Below are 23754 nucleotides of genomic sequence, written 5' to 3'. Positions count from 1 at the left end.
TGAATATAACATCATGCATGTCATGCCATATCCGTATTGCATGTGTAACTTCAACGACCGCAATATATCAAGATTATATAAAGTAGAGATGTCTGTATCACTTATGATTATGTAGAATTGTTGCCTTTATATGTCAGATTGTGAGATGAAATGTATTCTTATTATCTCATTCCTTGTTACAGGGTGTCAGTTTGTCATCAGTTTGTCATCAGTTTGTCATCAGCAAATAAACAGTTCTCACACCCTAGCCTGTGTTATCGTGACCTCCACAAGACACTTTGATGGCTATTACAGTATTCTTGTTGTATACCTGTTTCAGATGTTGGTATTCTTGTTGTATACCTGTTTCAGATGTTGGTATTCGTGTTGTATACCTGTTTCAGATGTTGGTATTCTTGTTGTATACCTGTTTCAGATGTTGGTATTCTTGTTGCATACCTGTTTCAGATGTTGGTATTCCTGTTGTATACCTGTTTCAGATGTTGGTATTCTTGTTGAATACCTGTTTCAGATGTTGGTATTCTTGTTGTATACCTGTTTCAGATGTTGGTATTCGTGTTGTATACCTGTTTCAGATGTTGGTATTCTTGTTGTATACCTGTTTCAGATGTTGGTATTCGTGTTGTATACCTGTTTCAGATGTTGATATTCTTGTTGTATACCTGTTTCAGATGTTGGTATTCTTGTTGTATACCTGTTTCAGATGTTGGTATTCTTGTTGTATACCTGTTTCAGATGTTGGTAATTCGGTAACACGTATTGTATGAGTTTCATTGTGTTGAGGGATGTTGACCTCTGGAAGTTCATAAATCACAGTAATTGATGGCATGCTGTGAAAAGCAGAAATACATCTTTGTTTCCCCAGAGATGCCACCGAAGAGTTGTCCTATACCACTAGCAGCCACCACAAAGTAATAAATTCACACCGATATTGAAAGCAAGACCTGTATATTGTACACACCCAATTCAGACCGCCATAACAGAATTGGGTTGATCTCGGTACAATGTACACTTAGTATGTTTTAATATATTTTAATGAGTTGGCCAATTGTGTTGGGTTAGGACGTGTATCAAAAGCGCACAATATAGAGGCAATAAGTGTCAAAGTCGGTGAAATATGCAACGATAATGTGTAACGCGAGATAGAATCAAATGTTTGTAAGTTTGGAGTGACTGTTTGGTTAAGTTATCAGTTTCCCTGGTACAATATTGTAGCTGTTCTGTGCAGTTTACAACCTCGTCATAAAGATATGATGTGCCCTCTAGGGTGTACAGATTTAAACAAATGGCTTCTACGCAACACAATCCTGTTATCGAATATCGGTTTATGAGAGTTGTTGTATTCAGAAGAATATTCGGGACAAAGGGACATTTAGGCACAAACAGTGTACAGTCACTATCTCATGTTTGTATCCCCTACAACACGCAGCCATCAGCGGTACCCGGCTGTATCCAAATTAGGTTCCAACACTGTGAAGGACATGATAGGATTCAAGGAAATACTCCTGTTTTGAACCCCTCTACAATGATACAGTATGGAATGTCAAGAACGGTTAATTCTCGGAACAGCTAAATTGGTGACTGACCCAGAACAACCTGAAAACGTATGCATGCATGAGGTTATCCATTTAAAGACGAGATGCTCAATATTTTAACTGAGATATTCCATACATTAACTCTCTGGTGTTTCCAAGATCAACTTGGAATATCCCTTTTAATCATTAAGTAATATCTTTCTCCATTCAAGGGTAACAAAATGCCATTATAACACGCCTGATATACAAACACTAGGTACAATGAGTTTAGTGGGAGAGGGTCTCCGGGAGGTTGTGTCCACAAATATCAGTATACACCGCCAGCCGAGGGGCAGTCTGCAGCGACCTCGGGTACACCACACTGTTTCTTTGTCCATTGATCTATGCAGATTCCTTCTATCAGTTATGTTTTCCGTGAGTTCTTCCCCTCGCCTGCGACCTATGTTCTCTCGAAACACGTGGGCCGAGACTGCGACTTCCGGGACAACTGTTGTTAACACTGAAGTGAGTCAGTATCTGAATGACGGTCGTCTTTTTGTATGCATTGGCGGCTTAGTGATTTCTATAAAGGTTCAAGATCATATTCAGTTTATTTAAACTATTTCTATATATTTTCGTTCATTTCAGTTCTAATGTATATAAGAAAACAAATGTCAGAATATGGCTAGCATTACCTTGCGATTGTCCCGATGTATCTGCCCCCACTCCCCAAGATGTCCTGATGTATCTGCACCCCCCAAGATGTCCTGATGTATCTACCCCCCACGATGTCCTGATGTATCTGCCCCCCAGATGTCCTAATGTGTATACCCCCAAGTTGTACCGATGTCCTACTATGTCTGCCACCAAGATGTCCTAATACGTCTGCCACCAAGGAGTCCTACTATGTCTGCCACCAAGATGTCCTATTATGTCTGCCACCAAGATGTCCTACTACGTCTGCCACCAAGATGTCCTACTACGTCTGCCACCAAGATGTCCTACTACGTCTGCCACCAAGATGTCCTACTACGTCTGCCACTAAGATGTCCTACTACGTCTGCCACCCCCCCCCAGATGTCCTAATGTGTCTCCCCACAAGTTGTACCGATGTCCTACTATGTCTGCCACCAAGTTGTCCTAATACGTCTGCCACCAAGGAGTCCTACTATGTCTGCCACCAAGATGTCCTATTATGTCTGCCACCCAGATGTCCTACTACGTCTGCCACCAAGATGTCCTACTACGTCTGCCAACATGATGTCCTACTACGTCTGCCACCAAGATGTCCTACTATGTCTGCCACCAAGATGTCCTACTATGTCTGCCACCAAGATGTCCTACTATGTCTGCCACCAAGATGTCCTACTACGTCTGCCACCAAGATGTCCTACTACGTCTGCCACCAAGATGTCCTACTATGTCTGCCACCAAGATGTCCTACTATGTCTGCCACCAAGATGTCCTACTACGTCTGCCACCAAGATGTCCTACTACGTCTGCCACCAAGATGTCCTACTACGTCTGCCACCAAGATGTCCTACTACGTCTGCCACCAAGATGTCCTACTACGTCTGCCACCAAGATGTCCTACTACGTCTGCCACCAAGATGTCCTACTACGTCTGCCACCAAGATGTCCTACTACGTCTGCCACCAAGATGTCCTACTACGTCTGCCACCAAGATGTCCTACTACGTCTGCCACCAAGATGTCCTACTACGTCTGCCACCAAGATGTCCTACTACGTCTGCCACCAAGATGTCCTACTACGTCTGCCACCAAGATGTCCTACTACGTCTGCCACCAAGATGTCCTACTACGTCTGCCACCAAGATGTCCTACTACGTCTGCCACCAAGATGTCCTACCGTCTGCCACCAAGATGTCCTACTATGTCTGCCACCAAGATGTCCTACTATGTCTGCCACCAAGATGTCCTACTACGTCTACCACCAAGATGTCCTACTACGTCTGCCACCAAGATGTCCTACTACGTCTGCCACCAAGATGTCCTACTATGTCTGCCACCAAGATGTCCTACTATGTCTGCCACCAAGATGTCCTACTACGTCTACCACCAAGATGTCCTACTATGTCTGCCAACATGATGTCCTACTACGTCTGCCACCAAGATGTCCTACTACGTCTGCCACCAAGATGTCCTACTACGTCTGCCACCAAGATGTCCTACTACGTCTGCCACCAAGATGTCCTACTATGTCTGCCACCAAGATGTCCTACTACGTCTGCCACCAAGATGTCCTACTATGTCTGCCACCAAGATGTCATACTACGTCTGCCACCAAGATGTCCTACTACGTCTGCCACCAAGATGTCCTACTATGTCTGCCACCAAGATGTCCTACTATGTCTGCCACCAAGATGTCCTACTATGTCTGCCACCAAGATGTCCTACTATGTCTGCCACCAAGATGTCCTACTATGTCTGCCACCAAGATGTCATACTACGTCTGCCACCAAGATGTCCTACTATGTCTGCCACCAAGATGTCCTACTATGTCTGCCACCAAGATGTCCTACTATGTCTGCCACCAAGATGTCCTACTACGTCTGCCACCAAGATGTCCTACTATGTCTGCCACCAAGATGTCCTACTACGTCTGCCACCAAGATGTCCTACTACGTCTGCCACCAAGATGTCCTACTATGTCTGCCACCAAGATGTCCTACTATGTCTACTATGTCACCAAGATGTCCTACTATGTCTGCCACCAAGATGTCCTACTACGTCTGCCACCAAGATGTCCTACTATGTCTGCCACCAAGATGTCCTACTACTACCAAGTCTGCCACCAAGATGTCCTACTACGTCTGCCACCAAGATGTCCTACTATGTCTGCCACCAAGATGTCCTACTATGTCTGCCACCAAGATGTCCTACTATGTCTGCCACCAAGATGTCCTACTATGTCTGCCACCAAGATGTCCTACGTCTGCCACCAAGATGTCCTACTATGTCTGCCACCAAGATGTCCTACTACGTCTGCCACCAAGATGTCCTACTATGTCTGCCACCAAGATGTCCTACTACGTCTGCCACCAAGATGTCCTACTACGTCTGCCACCAAGATGTCCTACTACGTCTGCCACCAAGATGTCCTACTATGTCTGCCACCAAGATGTCATACTACTGCCGTCTGCCACCAAGATGTCATACTACGTCTTCCACCAAGATGTCCTACTATGTCTGCCACCAAGATGTCCTACTATGTCTGCCTACCTGCCACCAAGATGTCCTACTACGTCTGCCACCAAGATGTCCTACTATGTCCACCAAGATGTCACTACGTCTGTCTGCCACCAAGATGTCATACTACGTCTGCCACCAAGATGTCCTACTACGTCTGCCACCAAGATGTCCTACTAAGATGTCCTACTATGTCTGCCACCAAGATGTCCTACTATGTCCTACTGCCACCAAGATGTCCTACTATGTCTGCCACCAAGATGTCCTACTACGATGTCCTACTATGTCTGCCACCAAGATGTCCTACTACGTCTGCCACCAAGATGTCCTACTATGTCTGCCACCAAGATGTCATACTACGTCTACCACCTAGATATCATACTACGTCTGCCACCAAGATGTCCTACTATGTCTGCCACCAAGATGTCCTACTATGTCTGCCACCAAGATGTCCTACTATGTCTGTTATAGTGATGTACCACATGTACCGTACCCTTCAGTTATGCTTCGTGACTTATGGATCAAAATCAGTACAGAGAGACGTGAAAGTAAACCTCACTCAGTCCACTATTTATAGTGGAGGCAACTGTATGTTGGACAATATATCGACCACAGCAGTTCATATCGACTTTTCTTTCTCTACTTTATGCCTTTTGAACTGAACCCATTCAGAAGAACACACCGTGATTTATCCCAACACGCACGAGTGACTGCCCATCGTCCCACGGTGGCCACTAAACACACGTGGTCACTGAGCACACCATAACATCGTTCATCTCTATCAAATATCACTGACGTTAAGCAATAATCAATAGCGCCCAACAGGCCCAAGCACCCCGTTGTGTGTTGTTGGGCTCAACAAGGATTTCCTCGTCGCCATCACAGTCGTGTAGGCTGACAAGGTGCTATTCTGCCTAGCTGTTCCGTGGACCTCCCGTAACGCCGGTCATCGTATACGGTATTGTCACAACGCTTTCACTACCCTGTAAGGGCCGGAGAGGGCTAATAAATAGCTTTGTTTTATCTGGAAAGGAAATCGATATTGATTTTAACATCAAAGAAGTGTGCGATTACTCTTTGCTGTGTTCTTAATGCTGAGTGTGCCTGGAAGGTTGACGTGGGATCGAATGAGTGAGGGAGTTGGGTTCAACGACTGTTTAAACATTTTCCAGTTTATTATTACTCTGTGTTTGTTGTTTTACGCCGCACTGAGTGATAACTATATGACGGCGGTCTGTAATCATCGTGTCTAGACCAGACAATTCAGTGTTTGACATTAACATTCATCCACCATGCTGGGTAATGGTGACAATCATCAACCAAGTCAGCGAGCCTGACCACACGATCCTGTTAGTCGCCCTTAACGACCCATTCTAACCAGACCCAGATCTAACCCTGATCTTTGTGGATCTCAGTCACATTACGGCGCACCAACTCAGTTTAGGAGGAACGTCATCTGTGGGGTATGTGTTAGATGTTGACCACCTTGGGGAAGCATGACTGCTTGACAGTCAATATTGTACTTCCCAACTTCTAAAATGCCACTCAAAGACGCTATCCACGACCAGCGGATCCTGACGGGGCTAAGAGAGTAAATATTTCACAGCGGAAAACGGCAAGTTAGACGACTGGGCAACCACTACCTACAAAGCCCACTAATGGCGTTATATCGAGGCAATTGCTAAACTTCATCTATACAAGCTGTGACAGAGACACTGTAAGCCATTTGAAATCTCACAAAACTTTATAAAACTAGGAGGTGATTAGTCAATCCATGGCTGGGTTATTCTACCGACCTCACAAGGGGGCTCGCCCGGGTTACTGACAAAGCAAGCCGGAGACACCTTGGCCTCATGCTAAGTTAAGTTATCACAATCACAATTTTTAGATAGATGATGTATCACGGATCCATAGCGGGCGTATCGTCTTGCTCAACAATTACCATAATTTAGACACAATGGCTGTAATGTAGACGCAGTAAACATCCCCGGGAGTCGCATGTTTGCTGCAATGTATATTAGGGTGACAAAAACCCGTTGAAGCCACGAGGATGAAGTTAAATGATTAAAGCCATTTCAGGTCAATAACTTAATGATGTAAATATATGTGAGCTGAGGCGAGGAAACGAATTGTAACAAAGAGAGTTTCAAGAATATCTTGATGAAAATATTGTCTGACTAACTGAGTTTTGGTTTTACGCCGCTTTTAGCAATATTCCAGCAACATCACGGCGGGGGACACCTTAAATGGGCTTCACACATTGTACCCATGTGGGGATTCGAACCCGGGTCTTCGGCGTGACGAGCGAACGCTTTAACCATTAGGCTACCCCACCACCCCGAAAATATTGTCCATTGCATTCATTTGAATGAACGTTGTTCGGGAGAATACTTCAAACTGCCTACACAGACATTTGAATTATACTTTGATATGGTTATAAAACTGGAGGTCCTAGGTGAGTGAGTGGTCGTCTGAGGTTGAAACGTGAAAACGTGTGAAAATGAACTGTGTAACTTTAACCTCTCATCTTATTCCAAAATTAGGAAAACCTCAAGTATTATTCCAAATCCCATAAAGGAAATCAAAACTGATTACCGCCCTGTAGCATCCGCATCTGTAGTTATGGCATGCCCGGAAGTCATTGGCAAAAACATCCTCTGAGAGAGATAGAGCAGTTACCGGAATCCCCACAGTTTGCTGATGGACAAAGGCGGGGAGTTGACGATGCTACTGTTACCATATTACATCTCATTCACAGCCACATAGAACGAAATAGTTCCTGCGTTAGAATGTTTTATACCTCGGGACGTTTCCCTCTGCATTCAACACGATACAGCTACATCTACTATTGTCAACATTATCACATATATCAGTGTATGGTAATTTGATATTATGGATACTGACTGACTCGCCTCAGTTTGTAACATTCTACAATTACAGTACTGGACCCCGTTTCACAAAGCTCTCGTAAGCCTAAAGTCTCGTAACTTTTCTCGTAGCATTCGTACCTCCTTTACTGTAACATAGACGTACGACTGCGATCGCTTTGAAGAACAGGGCCCTGGATATGTGGGGTCTGATCAGATCTGACCAAGGCAATACATCTTTAAACGACAGTCATCATGCATCCACCTAAATTCTCCTTCCAGTGTCTCTTCAGACAAGGTAAACATACACCTGTGAATATCCGTGTGTTAAAAAATGCTGAACAAAACTTAATGCTTTAGCCTCACAACGACGCTGCTGTAACTAAGGTCTGTGACATAGTAAATACATTGTGTAAGGCTTTACAGCTGTTGTCTGTTGGATACACGCCTACATACCTGGCCAACCCTAATCCGCTGTACAAGTGAAGTAGGTTTAATGGCTTTAGATAACACAAAAGTATTACGTTTACTCACATATACATAAAAGGAATGAAATACTTGTCAAAGGGGGAACTGGGGGAATGATATCAAGTGAAATGACAGGATTGAGATTGGATTGAATTAGCGTAAAGACGAATCCCGCTATCTCCAACATTACGTCAACTGTACTACTACGTAGGACTGTCTGTCTCGATATTCCTGAGTGGCCCGCTGGATCGGTCCACACCCTTATTTCTACACGTGAAGTCTCCATACAGCCGAGCTTGATTAAACAGGTAGAATTTTACCCCCCTCTCACTGATTTGGAATCGATTGCCGATTAACAGATCCGTTGCAGATATCGATTGAGCCAATACTTCCCCTGAATATAACCAATCTGATGGTCACATTTCTCTTACCAACAGCACAAAGGAAACAATTTGTTAAAATATCGAGCCATCTTCAATTATTCGACGTTGGTTTTCTTTAGTCTTTGTGACTATTAACTGTCCTACAACCCATGTAATAGCACAAATAGTAATAAAGGCGTATTATATGTGTCTTTAATAGTTTCATGAGCTATATTGTCACGACACAACCCAACCTGGGGCCGTATCCCCACGCGTCAACGTCCCCGACATCACAAGACACACCACAGAAGTATTATGAACAGATGGGAAGCACGAAATACAATCAACATTTAACATGAAAAACATTGCATCAATAGCCACACTGTTCTGTATCGTCCATCATATATGTGGCAGTCATGTTGTTTTACGAGTGACACAAACAGAATTTAATACAGCCTTATTGGACCATTGCTCGATAGAGAAAAATCTTGACGCTAATTACTGCTGACGAAAAACGGATTCATCAAAGTTTGAGGGCTTTTACGTCATTAAAACTTGCAATAACCCTGCAGAAAGTGCATTGTTTGATTTGTGGCCGCGCCGTTATTGTTCATTCCTTGCGACTCCTGGTGTCTGAATTATCAGGAATGGGGATTATGAATGGTCTTTATTCCTTCCAAGACTTCACGGTAGTCATTCTTCTCCTGAATGAACACTCTCCATGTGTGTGGAAAAACACACGCTGCTTGAATATTTGATAGTATTCCCTTCGCGGGTGTGCGAATGTGGGAGATACACGCGCGAGACTCGGTTTCAGGAGTGGCACTGTTGTCGAGCTTTCAAGGTTTTGGTCTCGTTGCCAGTTCTGGTGTTTCCCTGCGCTCTCTACCATACATTGGAATAGGGAGACCAAGATATTCCTCAAGACTCCATACAGCCTCAGAGGACATGGGTGACCCAGTGGTCGTAGACATTGCTATTAACTGTGTTAAGTTATGCCCCTTGTCTACCGGGATCCGGTACTCTGAGTCCGTATCTCAGATTCGACAAGATTGTGATTCTTGATCAGACAGCACAATACCCATACGTGTACAGGTTTGAATACTGTGTCAGCCGTCTCCAACTCGCCACAAGCCGATATAACTAAAACAAGTTTGTTAAGCGTCGTTACCTTGCTATTATCTTTTGTCCTCATTTACTCGACGGTAACATATTTCACAGTCACTTTCTGGAAGAGGGAGAGGTTTAAACTTTAAAATGTTTATCAGAATGTTCAGACCACAAAGTCCCCTCTTATGTATCCCACTACAGCCCCCACCTATTGCACACTGCCTCCCGCTCAAGGATCGCGTGCAGGGAGGTGTTGTCTTTCTTTCCTGGGCAGATGTGGCAATACATTAATTATCTCCGCACTGTTCATAACCGCCGCGAACAATTCACCACAAATAATTCTGTAAGGGGCAGGTTTGAACTGAAATGACTGTGTTTAGTGAACATATACACCTTTATACGTTTTGATTAAGTTATATATCTATCGTATCTCTCACCTTAGGTAACCCCTGCTAAGTTCAGTAGCAAAGACACACAGTGTTCAGTCAACAGTACATCCATACACTATGACAAATACACGCTGACTGTGCCGGTATAGTCTGCGTACCACGCATGACGAGGTGTAATCTACAACCGGGATTGTACATCACAGACCTGTCATCACTCACCACTGCTGACAACGTGAAATATACAAAGTCAACAAGGAGATCAGTGTACATTTCACACTAACTAGCTCTGTATGCTCCCTGTTCTGACCATAATAAGTACGTTCAACTCAGTTAAGTGCGTGAAATCTCGAACAATAGATGTACCACCCCCAACCCCCCACCACCCCCTGTCACGATATAAATTCGATAAGGACTGTATAAAAGTAAATATATTTTCATTTGTTTCATCGTATCGGTTATGGAGTATATTATAACACATTTACTGCTCTTTAACAAGAAAATCGTTTCCTGAGTATTTGTCGCGGGTATATTCAGGACAACGTTGTTTGTTGTGTGAGCATGACTGTAGTGAGTGTCGGTGTCGTCATGGTACACAGTAAACATAAACAATACACACGACAGGATGTACACCGGTGCACGGGTCACACTGACATGTGCAGTGCAGCTGTTCTCTGAAGAGGTGCATGTGACGCATGCTATATTAGGGCTAAGTAACGTGACCACGTGGGAGTGAAAATTATCATCATGTATTTTTTGGGGAAATGGAATATTACACAAAATGTATACATATATTTATTGACTCTGTGTAAAGGTACTATTTTGAGGTCAAAGTTTCTTTTTTCTAATATACTGAACCACAAAAGAAAAGTCGCAACGATAGCGGTTTCTTAAAGCACACACTTTAATTCACTTTAATTAACAATCAAAACGGAGGACTGAGTTCAAACTTGACAGTTATGGTTAACACATTGTCGGGAATCACAATTAGAGTTCACACAAACAAAATCACCGAAAAAGATATTAAGATACCCCAAAGTCAGTATTGTGTGTGGCCTCTATGGGCATCGATGAAAGTGTTGCATCGTCTGTACATGGAATGAATTAGCCGGTGGGTGAAGGCCATAGGCACTTGGGTCCATACTCTGTGAAATGCCTGATTTAGTCAAGCAGCAGTTGTCGGCCTTGGGTGGAGGTCATTCAGTCTTCTTTGAATCTCGTCCCAAAGGTGTTCTATTGGACTCAAATCCGGACTGAGTACAGGCTATTGTAGGGTTTGGATGCCATGTCGTCTTAGGACGTGCAATGTTACTCTGGCAGTGTGGGCACGAGCGTTGTCTTGCTGGAAGATGTGATTTCTGTAACGTTCAAAGTGTGGCACAACGTGGGGTCTTATGCCTTGGTCAATATAGCGAGCAGCTGTCATGTGATTTCCTCATCATGGACCGAGATTCTGGAACACCACAGTTTCCACTATCTGGTTCAGACCGATTGCACCTCACACCATCATGCTTGGACCACCCCAAAAGTCTATTTTAACAATACACTAATTGGAAAACAGTTCCCCACGCCTTCACCATACTATCACTCCGCCATCGACTGTCGAAACACAATATCGGCTTTCATGAGAAAAAAGCACAGTTATCCATTGTTGATAACGCCAATGTCGATGCTGAGTTGCCCATTGCAGTCGGTTTTGGCGGTGATGAGCGGTGATGACAGGACTACGATATGGTCTGTGACAGCAGAGGTTTCTTCCGCGCAAACATCGACGCACTGTATCGGCACTGATAGGTCTGTTGTGAGTCCCAGTGGCCTGGCGTGCTGTTTCCGTCGCTCTGGGGAAGCGATCCTACTGATGGTGGCGCACAATCTGTCGGTCTTGACGTTGTGATGTTACTGAAGGTCGCCCACTGCGTGGACGGTCTTGGATGCTGTTAGTGACCTGATACCACTCCTGTAGTCGGTAGATTGTCCTAACATGAACATTAAAATGATGGCTTCTATCCGTGCAGTCTGGCCAACTTGTAATCTTCCCAAGACTTGATTCCTCTGATCTCTCGTAAGTCGTGCCATGGCAATTGATTCAAAACAAAAATGATTTCAGGCGAGTTTGAGACTTGCTTTCACTGGTAGGGTTGTCAAGATACGCACGTGCATTTTCATTTTCACGAATGTCATACGAAACCTTTTACCACGTCTTCCTTTTTAGGTGCGTTTGGTTGATATGTTTTTTCATCAGAAAACACACTGATGTTGGTAATAACTGTCAATTTGGATTGAAAAAACATGTTAACAAAATGATACAATCATAATAAAAACTCCATTTGCAAAAACAAAATCTTGCATTTGGTTTGGAAAAAGCGACGTTTCTTTTGTAGTTCAGTATACATACCCGGATGGACAAGATTATAAAAATATGCACAAAGTAATGATCTTCTTGTACATCATTAAACGATTGTTCCGATGCAATACACGATCAAACAAGGCTAGATCCGGTAGATAAACTCACAAAGAAACAAAAATATGACTTTTTGGCGAATTGGTATTCCTGCATATAATGTAGGAAGCCTAAACGAGATGAACGTGTCCAGGCCCCGGGGTCATGAAAGTGACTTAAGTCTAAAAATCGCTTAAATCTGTCATTTTGATCTTAAGTCCAAAAATGTTTTTGTCTTAAATCCTGAGACTGCTACCTACCAGTCTTAAACCCTTTTTGGTGCCAATTTTGTTTTCAGGCGCACATTTTGTCATGATCCCGGGGCCAGATCAGTAAGGTAACCGCCTGTTTTGCTTCATCGGTCGATACGCACGGTCGTCACTGCAGGACGTGGCCAGTATAGACATATGGAGATGAATATTTAAAGAATCGGAAAACAAATAAGAAAAAATAAGAATTTTCACTGACAGGTAAGCACGACACAAGTAATGGTTTCCGTGTGAGAGACGACCATGAAGGATATGCGACACAGCAAGCCATTACCTGCCGGAAGTACCAGACTGACGCCAGCCATTCTGTTCCAGGCACCAGCACACATCCAATAATCAATCAGTAATTACCTCATTATCTCAAGATTTGGGAAAACTAACAACATAACTAATCGAGGCGTGGATATTTCCCTACGTCTACTGCTGTGCGTGCGTACGTGCGTATGTGTTCGGTGTGTATTTGGTGTGTGTGTGTGTGTGTGTTTGGTTACTGTATGGTTTGTTTAGCGTACGTGCATGCGTGTGTGTGTTTGGTGTGCGTGCGCATACCACTACCACATACCACTACCCTGCCGCCCAGGCAAGGTTGAATCCCACTGAAGGCGGGCGCCAGGCAGGGGAACAACAATTACCATATTTTAACGTCTTTTGGTATGACGCATACACGGTGGGTATCCGGGGTCTTCCGTTCTTTAGACGGAGGATCTACACATCTGATGCGTTTATAGAAGTATAAATACAATAGGGCACCCGGGGTCTTCCGTTCTCAAGACGGAGGATCTTTACATCTGATGCGTTTATAGAAGTATAAATACATAGGGGACCCGGGGTCTTCCGTTCTCAAGACGGAGCATCTACACATCTGATGCGTTTATAGAAGTATAAATACAATAGGGCACCGGGGTCTTCCGTTCTCAAGACGGAGCATCTATACATCTGATGCGTTTATAGAAGTATAAATACAATAGGGCACCCGGGGTCTTCTGTTCTCAAGACGGAGGATCTACACATCTGATGCGTATATAGAAGTATAAATACAATAGGGCACCCGGGGTCTTCCGTTCTCAAGACGGAGGATCTACACATCTGATGCGTTTATAGAAGTATAAATACAATAGGGCACCCGGGGTCTTCCGTTCTCAAGACGGAGCATCTACACATCTGTATAAATACAATAGGGCGTCCGGGGTCTTCCGTTCTCAAGACGGAGCATCTACACATCTGATGCGTTTATAGAAGTATAAATACAATAGGGCACCCGGGTCTTCCTGTTCTCAAGACGGAGCATCTACACATCTGATGCGTTTATAGAAGTATAAATACAATAGGGCACCCGGGGTCTTCCGTTCTCAAGACGGAGCATCTACACATCTGATGCGTATATAGAAGTATAAATACAATAGGGCATCCGGGGCCTTCCGTTCTCAAGACGGAGCATCTACACATCTGATGCGTTTATAGAAGTATAAATACAATAGGGCACCCGGGGTCTTCCGTTCTCAAGACGGAGGATCTACACATCTGATGCGTATATAGAAGTATACATACAATAGGGCATCCGGGGTCTTCTGTTCTCAAGACGGAGGATCTACACATCTGATGCGTATATAGAAGTATACATACAATAGGGCATCCGGGGTCTTCCGTTCTCAAGACGGAGGATCTACACATCTGATGCGTTTATAGAAGTATAAATACAATAGGGCATCCGGGGTCTTCCGTTCTCAAGACGGAGGATCTACACATCTGATGCGTATATAGAAGTATAAATACAATAGGGCATCCGGGGTCTTCCTTCCGTTCTCAAGACGGAGCATCTACACATCTGATGCGTATATAGAAGTATAAATACAATAGGGCATCCGGGGTCTTCCGTTCTCAAGACGGAGCATCTACACATCTGATGCGTATATAGAAGTATAAATACAATAGGGCACCCGGGGTCTTCCGTTCTCAAGACGGAGCATCTACACATCTGATGCGTATATAGAAGTATAAATACAATAGGGCGTCCGGGGTCTTCCGTTCTCAAGACGGAGCATCTACACATCTGATGCGTTTATAGAATTATAAATACAATAGGGCACCCGGGGTCTTCCGTTCTCAAGACGGAGCATCTACACATCTGATGCGTATATAGAAGTATAAATACAATAGGGCATCCGGGGTCTTCCGTTCTCAAGACGGAGGATCTACACATCTGATGCGTTTATAGAAGTATAAATACAATAGGGCATCCGGGGTCTTCCGTTCTCAAGACGGAGGATCTACACATCTGATGCGTTTATAGAAGTATAAATACAATAGGGCATCCGGGGTCTTCTGTTCTCAAGACGGAGCATCTACACATCTGATGCGTTTATAGAAGTATAAATACAATAGGGCACCCGGGGTCTTCCGTTCTCAAGACGGAGCATCTACACATCTGATGCGTATATAGAAGTATACATACAATAGGGCATCCGGGGTCTTCTGTTCTCAAGACGGAGGATCTACACATCTGATGCGTATATAGAAGTATACATACAATAGGGCACCCGGGGTCTTCCGTTCTCAAGACGGAGGATCTACACATCTGATGCGTATATAGAAGTATAAATACAATAGGGCATCCGGGGTCTTCCGTTCTCAAGACGGAGCATCTACACATCTGATGCGTATATAGAAGTATAAATACAATAGGGCATCCGGGGTCTTCCGTTCTCAAGACGGAGCATCTACACATCTGATGCGTATATAGAAGTATAAATACAATAGGGCATCCGGGGTCTTCCGTTCTCAAGACGGAGCATCTACACATCTGATGCGTTTATAGAAGTATAAATACAATAGGGCATCCGGGGTCTTCCGTTCTCAAGACGGAGCATCTACACATCTGATGCGTATATAGAAGTATAAATACAATAGGGCGTCCGGGGTCTTCCGTTCTCAAGACGGAGCATCTACACATCTGATGCGTTTATAGAATTATAAATACAATAGGGCACCCGGGGTCTTCCGTTCTCAAGACGGAGCATCTACACATCTGATGCGTATATAGAAGTATAAATACAATAGGGCGTCCGGGGTCTTCCGTTCTCAAGACGGAGCATCTACACATCTGATGCGTTTATAGAAGTATAAATACAATAGGGCATCCGGGGTCTTCTGTTCTCAAGACGGAGCATCTACACACTGATGCGTTTATAGAAGTATAAATACAATAGGGCATCCGGGGTCTTCCGTTCTCAAGACGGAGGATCTATACATCTGATGCGTTTATAGAAGTATAAATACAATAGGGCATCCGGGGTCTTCCGTTCTCAAGACGGAGGATCTATACATCTGATGCGTTTATAGAAGTATACATACAATAGGGCAATACACACTTCTCTATTGGTCGTCATTTTCTGAGACATGAGATATTTCACACATAACAAAAGGTCACACAGTTTAACTAAAATAATACTATGAGTGGCTCTTGAGTCCTTTAAAGGAGCGAATCTCGAGGACGTGGCTTCCGATCAACAGGGCATGGCGTCAGCTAGGGGATGCCCATATTTAGGGCGACTCTGGTGTATATGTCTTATACTGGTCTGACGCCCCTGTCTTGATGTTCATCTCAGGTCTTGGCTGCAGCTAAATAACCACCAATAACGAAACCAATGAGAATTTTGTATGTGTCAGTTTCTGAAGGATCTATAGTTGAGCTAACCTCCTGGATCTCATGTGTGCCGCTTTCGCGAGACACATATCTTATACCTAAAGTCATTAATGGATGTATCAGTTTTAATTTGATTATGTTCATTATCTACTCAATATTTGAGTCGTCTCAATAACGATCGCTTTTCCTTTATAATATATTCCTTGCCATTTCCTCTTTGACAGTCTGATACAACACACGAGGCCTTGTAAGATTCAACACTACATTTCAGTAACTCTAAACATGTATATGACCCAAACTATGCCCAGAGATCAACGGCGACCGTATGCTGATTAGCAGATTAGATCTAGCTGACTAATAATTGTTCCACGCAATTGAAACGGTAACCACAAACCCATGTCAGTTATGTGTTTTTGTCAATAGCTGCCAAATCAAAGGGCAAGATTCATAAAACTTCCTTGATCTCATAAATCAATATCATGAACCAACAGGCAATCAGTTTCCTTCTAAACAAATACTTATATACATAAACCAATACAAATATAGGCAATCTAACGGTTTTAAATCTACATAAATACAATAAATCCTATCAGAATTCTACTCACGGTTGCATGTCTTCCGGCTCTTCTGGAATCCTCCCTCTGTTACCTGTGTTGTACCTGCTTCTACCTGAGCGTCATACACAATCAGTTGATCAATACTCAACTGACATGGCCCGTTGTTCCTAGGAGCAACACACAAATTATAACTTCTTGAGTATTTCAGTATTTAAGCGCCGTACGTAAGCTCAGACGGGTCACATGACTAATTTTACGTCCACGTCGCCTTGTGTTTTCATTTCAATTTCTTTGAAGCCGGTAGAAGCTTCGATCACAATGTTGTTGAAAATATGGCTTTTAAAGTGTTTGTCGAGAGTGAAGACTGTCCTATACAAAGGCTTATGTTGTCTGAGCGGCGTTGTGGCATATCGGTATCCCGACTGTGGAGTGTTTTGAGGGGGTCGGGTGGCACTATACAGTAACCTGATAGCTAGTTTTAGACATGGGGGAGGTGTGCAGGCAGGCTAGGGGGTGGGGCAGCACGTCACTAGGTTCGAACAGAAGGGATTTAACTCAGACGTGAAAGTATAGGAACTGTCTTTGCTGATCAGTACACACTTAAGCTCGTGTTGGTTGTATACTAAAAGTGGTCAACATACGAACAGTACGAGCAAGTTAGATATGTCAGTTATGATTACAATATTTATCTGTGATTACACAATGCCATTTAAAAGTGGTCTAATGTAACATATGGCATATTTGGGATTACATATTCCTAATAAAGTACAAATTCTAGTACCTTTTTGGGTTCAGTCCCATCCGGGATTCCGCCGCCTTGTACTTTACTAGGACAGTGTAATCACAAATATAACGTATGTTAATATTTGTCTGCTAACTCAAATTCTATTTTCTTTCAGTGAATGAATACCCAAATTACAACAAACAATATCTGAGCTTGATAAGTATCACAAAGTAGAGAGAGACAAAATGTCACTTTGACACAAGCCATTAACTTTCTGTCTTGACATACGATTACAGCAGACACGGCATACGCATACAACCCTGTATCCTCTTTATCGACATACGATTACCGCACACATACGACATACGCATACAGCAGACACGGCATACGCAGACAGCCCTGTATCCTCTTATCGACATACGATTACCGCACACATACGACATACGCATACAACAGACTAGACATACGCAAACAGCCCTGTATCCTCTTATCGACATACGATTACCGCACACATACGACATACGCATACAACAGACACGGCATACGCATAATGCCCTGTATCCTCTTATCGACATACGATTACCGCACACATACGACATACGCATACAACAGACACGGCATACGCATAATGCCCTGTATCCTCTTTATCGACCTACGATTACCGCACACATACGACATACGCATACAGCAGACACGGCATACGCATAATGCCCTGTATCCTCTTTATCGACCTACGATTACCGCACACATACGACATACGCATACAGCAGACACGGCATACGCATAATGCCCTGTATCCTCTTTATCGACATACGATTACCGCACACATACGACATACGCATACAGCAGACACGGCATACGCATAATGCCCATACGACATACGCATACAACAGACACGGCATACGCATAATGCCCTGTATCCTCTTTATCGACATACGATTACCGCACACATACGACATACGCATACAGCAGACACGGCATACGCATAATGCCCTGTATCCTTTTTATCGACAAACGATTACCGCACACAACGACATACCCATACAGCAGACACGGCATACGCATAATGCCCTGTATCCTTTTTATCGACAAACGATTACCGCACACATACGACATACCCATACAGCAGACACGGCATACGCATAATGCCCTGTATCCTTTTATCGACAAACGATTACCGCACACATACGACATACGCATACAGCAGACACGGCATACGCATAATGCCCTGTATCCTCTTTATCGACAAACGATTACCGCACACATACGACATACGCATACAGCAGACACGGCATACGATACAGCCCTGATACTCTGCACAGCACAATGAAATAAATAACGACAGACCACCCCACCCACCCGACAACGCCCGTATCAGGGCCCCACCTAGCCCCTTTCCCAGGGCAACAAAAGTGGCTCTCTCAGTTGATGTAGTTGTCAGGACTACTACTACTGTCAGCGATATTTGCATGCAATATTTCTCTCCAACATTGATCGAATGCTAGACTTCTATGCGAGACAGACCTTTATACAATACCACAAAAGAAACGGTTGTAAATAATGTTTTTTATCAGCAAACCTGTTGACAATAATGCCTCCATAAACATGGAGAAGAAAAGATTTACCGCATGACTCCACACATTCAAGGGTCTTTCTCGGGGTTTGAGGATTTACAACATAACATGCGAAAATATAGTTGAGCAGACAAAGTGAGTTTTATTGTCAGCGTGGAGGATATATTGCTTGGTCCTTGTAAGGTTATATTAATAAACACACACACGCACGCACGCGCACGCACACACGCACGCACGCACGCACACACGCACGCACACACACACACACACACTTCCAAGGAAACATTTGATGACAGATCTAAAAGCAAAAAGAAATAGAACGAAAAACTGTATTTATTCAGGAAAGCATACATGGCAAAGGATTGACTCAATTGTTAGTGCTGGTAACTATGGCCGTTAAAAAGTCATGTTCAAGATACCAACATAAAATCATCAAGCAATCGTACAAGTATCAATAACCGACCACAATGTCAACATCTGGTGTAACCTCCGGCAACTGCAATGACATTCCTGACCCTCCTCCTCATTGTATCAGACGCTGAATCTGACGTTGAGGTACTGCGTTCAAATAGATCCTGATTTTGCACTGGATCTCTCCAGAATTCTGGTACTAATAATATCGAAAACATGCTCTATTGGATTGAGATCTTGGCGGGACGAAGGTGGAGTTGCTACCGCCTCTTGACGTAAGAGATCACCAACGGTACGGTCGTGCGCGATTGGGCTTGGCATTGTCGTCCATGGCGACTGGCCTTGTGTTCAAAGGATGGTTATCGAAATGTGGTACAACAACTGTCTAAGATGTACCGTTGTCCATTAAAGTTTTGTCTCATCGTCCCAAGGTCATGATTGCAGCCATGAGAGGCATCAATAAACCCCTATCAAACCCCTGCTCCAAGATATTCCATATTTGCTTATCAATAACGAAATCAAATGATTTTCGAAGTTATCGAGCTGTATACTGAAATTTGATATTTCCTTAATGACGGATACACGTATTGTACATGATGTTCGCTTTGGATCGTAGCTAAAACCAATGTATAGCGCAACGGAAGGGTAAAAAAAAATCATGCAAGCACAATTGTGATATAAATATAAATGGATATATGGCGGTTAGAAATCGTGAAACGTTTGTGATACTTTTTTCAGGTGTATATAATTTGGTTGCTGCGATCTACTTGATAGTAATATTCCAGCAGTATCATCAGAAATGGGCTTCACACACTGTAGCCATCAGGGGAATCGAACCAAGGTCTTTAGCGTTACCAGCGAACGATTTAACCACTTGGCTTCTCCACCTCCCCCTTCAAAAAAGGACGCTGGATGGGGGATGGGACACCTGTGCAGTGTTGACGAGCTGCAATAGGTGGATTAACTATACACTGGTCTGAATCTGACACTGACATCTACAATCATGGGCAGGGATAGAACCAGAGATGAAGGTAATGAGGATAGTTCGGGATCCGAAGTTTCTTTAAGTGGTTTGTAAAGGATGTATTTTGCCTACGGTGGAGTTAGTGTAGACGTAACCATAATAATTACTTCAGCATTCTCTTCTCTTCTTGCGCCTTCAGCACAGATACGACATGCTCGTACTGATCACATCAATAGCAGGCAGCAGTGTGGTTACCTCCACAATTACATCACATGACTCCCACCACAGTTTTCTAATTTATGTTGAGCACTGCACGGGGCACATGGCAAACTTGAAGCAGTTGTACCATCTGGCAGCTGGTTGAATGTATGGATACAGATAATGCATCCTGATACATCCTGACACGGCAAGTGAGTACTTGAACATGAAACATCGTCGTTTATATCCCCTTACCTTTTCCACGCTTAAGTGACTGGGCATGTATCACGTTTACACCCTTCAGTTACTTCACTATCGCATACATATTTACATCTATGTCAACTCCCTTACATTCCCTGTGATTGAGACCGACGTGACATATTCACATCTGTATCAACTCCCTTACATTCACCTGACGTGACATATTCACATCTGTGTCAACTCCCTTACATTCACTGTGATGAGACTGACGTGACATATTCACATCTGTGTCAACTCCCTTACATTCACCTTGATTGAGACTGACGTGACATATTCACATCTGTGTCAACTCCCTTACATTCACTGTGATGAGACTGACGTGACATATTCACATCTGTGTCAACTCCCTTACATTCACCTTGATTGAGACTGACGTGACATATTCACATCTGTGTCAACTCCCTTACATTCACTGTGATGAGACTGACGTGACATATTCACATCTGTGTCAACTCCCTTACATTCACCTTGATTGAGACTGACGTAACATATTCACATTTGTGTCAACTCCCTTACATTCACCTTGATTGAGACTGACGTAACATATTCACATCTGTGTCAACTCCCTTACATTCACTGTGATGAGACTGACGTGACATATTCACATCTGTGTCAACGCACTTACATTCATCTTGGTTGAGACTGACGTAACATATTCACATCTGTGTCAACTCCCTTACATTCACTGTGATTGTGACTGACGTAACATATTCACATCTGTGTCAACTCCCTTACATTCACTGTGATTGTGACTGACGTAACATATTCACATCTGTGTCAACTCCCTTACATTCACTGTGATGAGACTGACGTGACATATTCACATCTGTGTCAACTCCCTTACATTCACCTTGGTTAAGACTGACGTAACATATTCACATCTGTGTCAACTCCCTTACATTCACATTCACTGTGTGTCATCCTTACATTCACTGTGAGACTGACGTGACATATTCACATCTGTGTCAACTCCTTACATTCACCTTGGTTGAGACTGACGTAACATATTCACATCTGTGTCAACTCCCTTACATTCACCTTGATTGAGACTGACGTGACATATTCACATCTGTGTCAACTCCCTTACATTCACTGTGATGAGACTGACGTGACATGACATCTGTGTCAACACTTACATTCACCTTGGTTGAGACTGACGTTATTCACATCTGTGTCAACTCCTTTACATTCACTGTGATTGTGACTGACGTAACATATTCACATCTGTGTCAACTCCCTTACATTCACTGTGATGAGACTGACGTAACATATTCACATCTGTGTCAACTCCCTTACATTCACCTTGATTGAGACTTACGTAACATATTCACATTTGTGTCAACTCCCTTACATTCACCTTGATTGAGACTGACGTGACATATTCACATCTGTGTCAACTCCCTTACATTCACTGTGATGAGACTGACGTGACATATTCACATGTGTGTCAACTCCCTTACATTCACCTTAGTTGAGACTGACGTAACATATTCACATCTGTGTCAACTCCTTACATTCACTGTTGATTGAGACGACTGACGTGACATATTCACATCTGTGTCAACTCCCTTTACATTCACCTTGGCTGAGACTGACGTAACATATTCACATTTGTGTCAACTCCCTTACATTCACCTTGGTTGAGACTGACGTGACATATTCACATCTGTGTCAACTCCCTTACATTCACCTTGGTTGAGACTGACGTAACATATTCACATCTGTGTCAACTCCCTTACATTCACTGTGATGAGACTGACGTGACATATTCACATCTGTGTCAACTCCCTTACATTCACTGTGATGAGACTGACGTGACATATTCACATCTGTGTCAACGCACTTACATTCACCTTGGTTGAGACTGACGTAACATATTCAGTTGTGTGTCAACTCCCGTACATTCACTGTGATTGAGACTGACGTAACATATTCACATCTGTGTCAACTCCCTTACATTCACTGTGATTGTGACTGACGTAACATATTCACATCTGTGTCAACTCCCTTACATTCACTGTGATTGTGACTGACGTAACATATTCACATGTGTGTCAACTCCCTTACATTCACTGTGATTGTGACTGACGTAACATATTCACATCTGTGTCAACTCCCTTACATTCACTGTGATTGTGACTGACGTAACATATTCACATCTGTGTCAACTCCCTTACATTCACTGTGATTGTGACTGACGTAACATATTCACATCTGTGTCAACTCCACATTTCCGATTTTTCTTTTCTATGTTTCACGTTCCTCGACCTGTGACTACCTCGGCGAAGATAACTTAGGTTTTAGATATACGATATGCTGACTCAACAATAACGTCATGATGCATCTCGGATTGGGAGACAAGTTATATTTTACGTCCACTTCAATAGTCTATACGAGTTATTAGTTTGGGGGATCGCATTGATTACGTGTACAGAATGACGTCAGTTTAAGAGGTTGAATTCTAAAACAGATTTCTATCCGATTTTAGATCTCCCCTAAAATTAACTCTCATTTATTTGAAGTAGTAGTAAGTGTCATAAGTGATTATTACGTATCAACTCACCTTGACACAATGGCGAGGTGTATTCGGCAAATCATTATGCCTTTCTGTTATGTTATAAGGGTTGTAGTATATAGGGAGACAGCTAACAGGCAACTGTTTCTCGTATTCTTTCTGTACAGATCTGTTCTGCCATTAGTTGTATTGTATTGTGATAAAACCTATGGTGGTAGAGTAATATATCTTTCTACTTAAACATTATGCAATGTCATTTAAGACGATGAGGTGATGTAATGC

At 43.2% G+C, this 23754-nt stretch overlaps 1 protein-coding gene across 2 annotated transcripts in view; it reads right to left on the bottom strand.

The window, feature by feature from the left end:
- LOC124259739 overlaps window positions 1-17183 on the bottom strand; it is a 39274-nt gene extending 22091 nt beyond the window's left edge. Inside the window, exon 1 of one of the 2 annotated variants that reach the window (XM_046693929.1) lies at window positions 16874-17183. The gene's annotated coding sequence lies outside the window, so the exon portion shown is untranslated. Of the gene's footprint in view, window positions 1-9967; window positions 10051-16873 lie in introns of those variants that run through there. The other variant, XM_046693930.1, reaches the window with a different exon arrangement.
- Between the last annotated feature and the right edge of the window lie 6571 nt (window positions 17184-23754).

Source organism: Haliotis rubra, unplaced genomic scaffold (assembly GCF_003918875.1).
Source record: "Haliotis rubra isolate DU_JTF1 unplaced genomic scaffold, ASM391887v1 Scf734, whole genome shotgun sequence".
Lineage (NCBI taxonomy): Eukaryota > Metazoa > Mollusca > Gastropoda > Lepetellida > Haliotidae > Haliotis > Haliotis rubra.
This window is presented reverse-complemented; position numbering and strand designations above follow the sequence as displayed.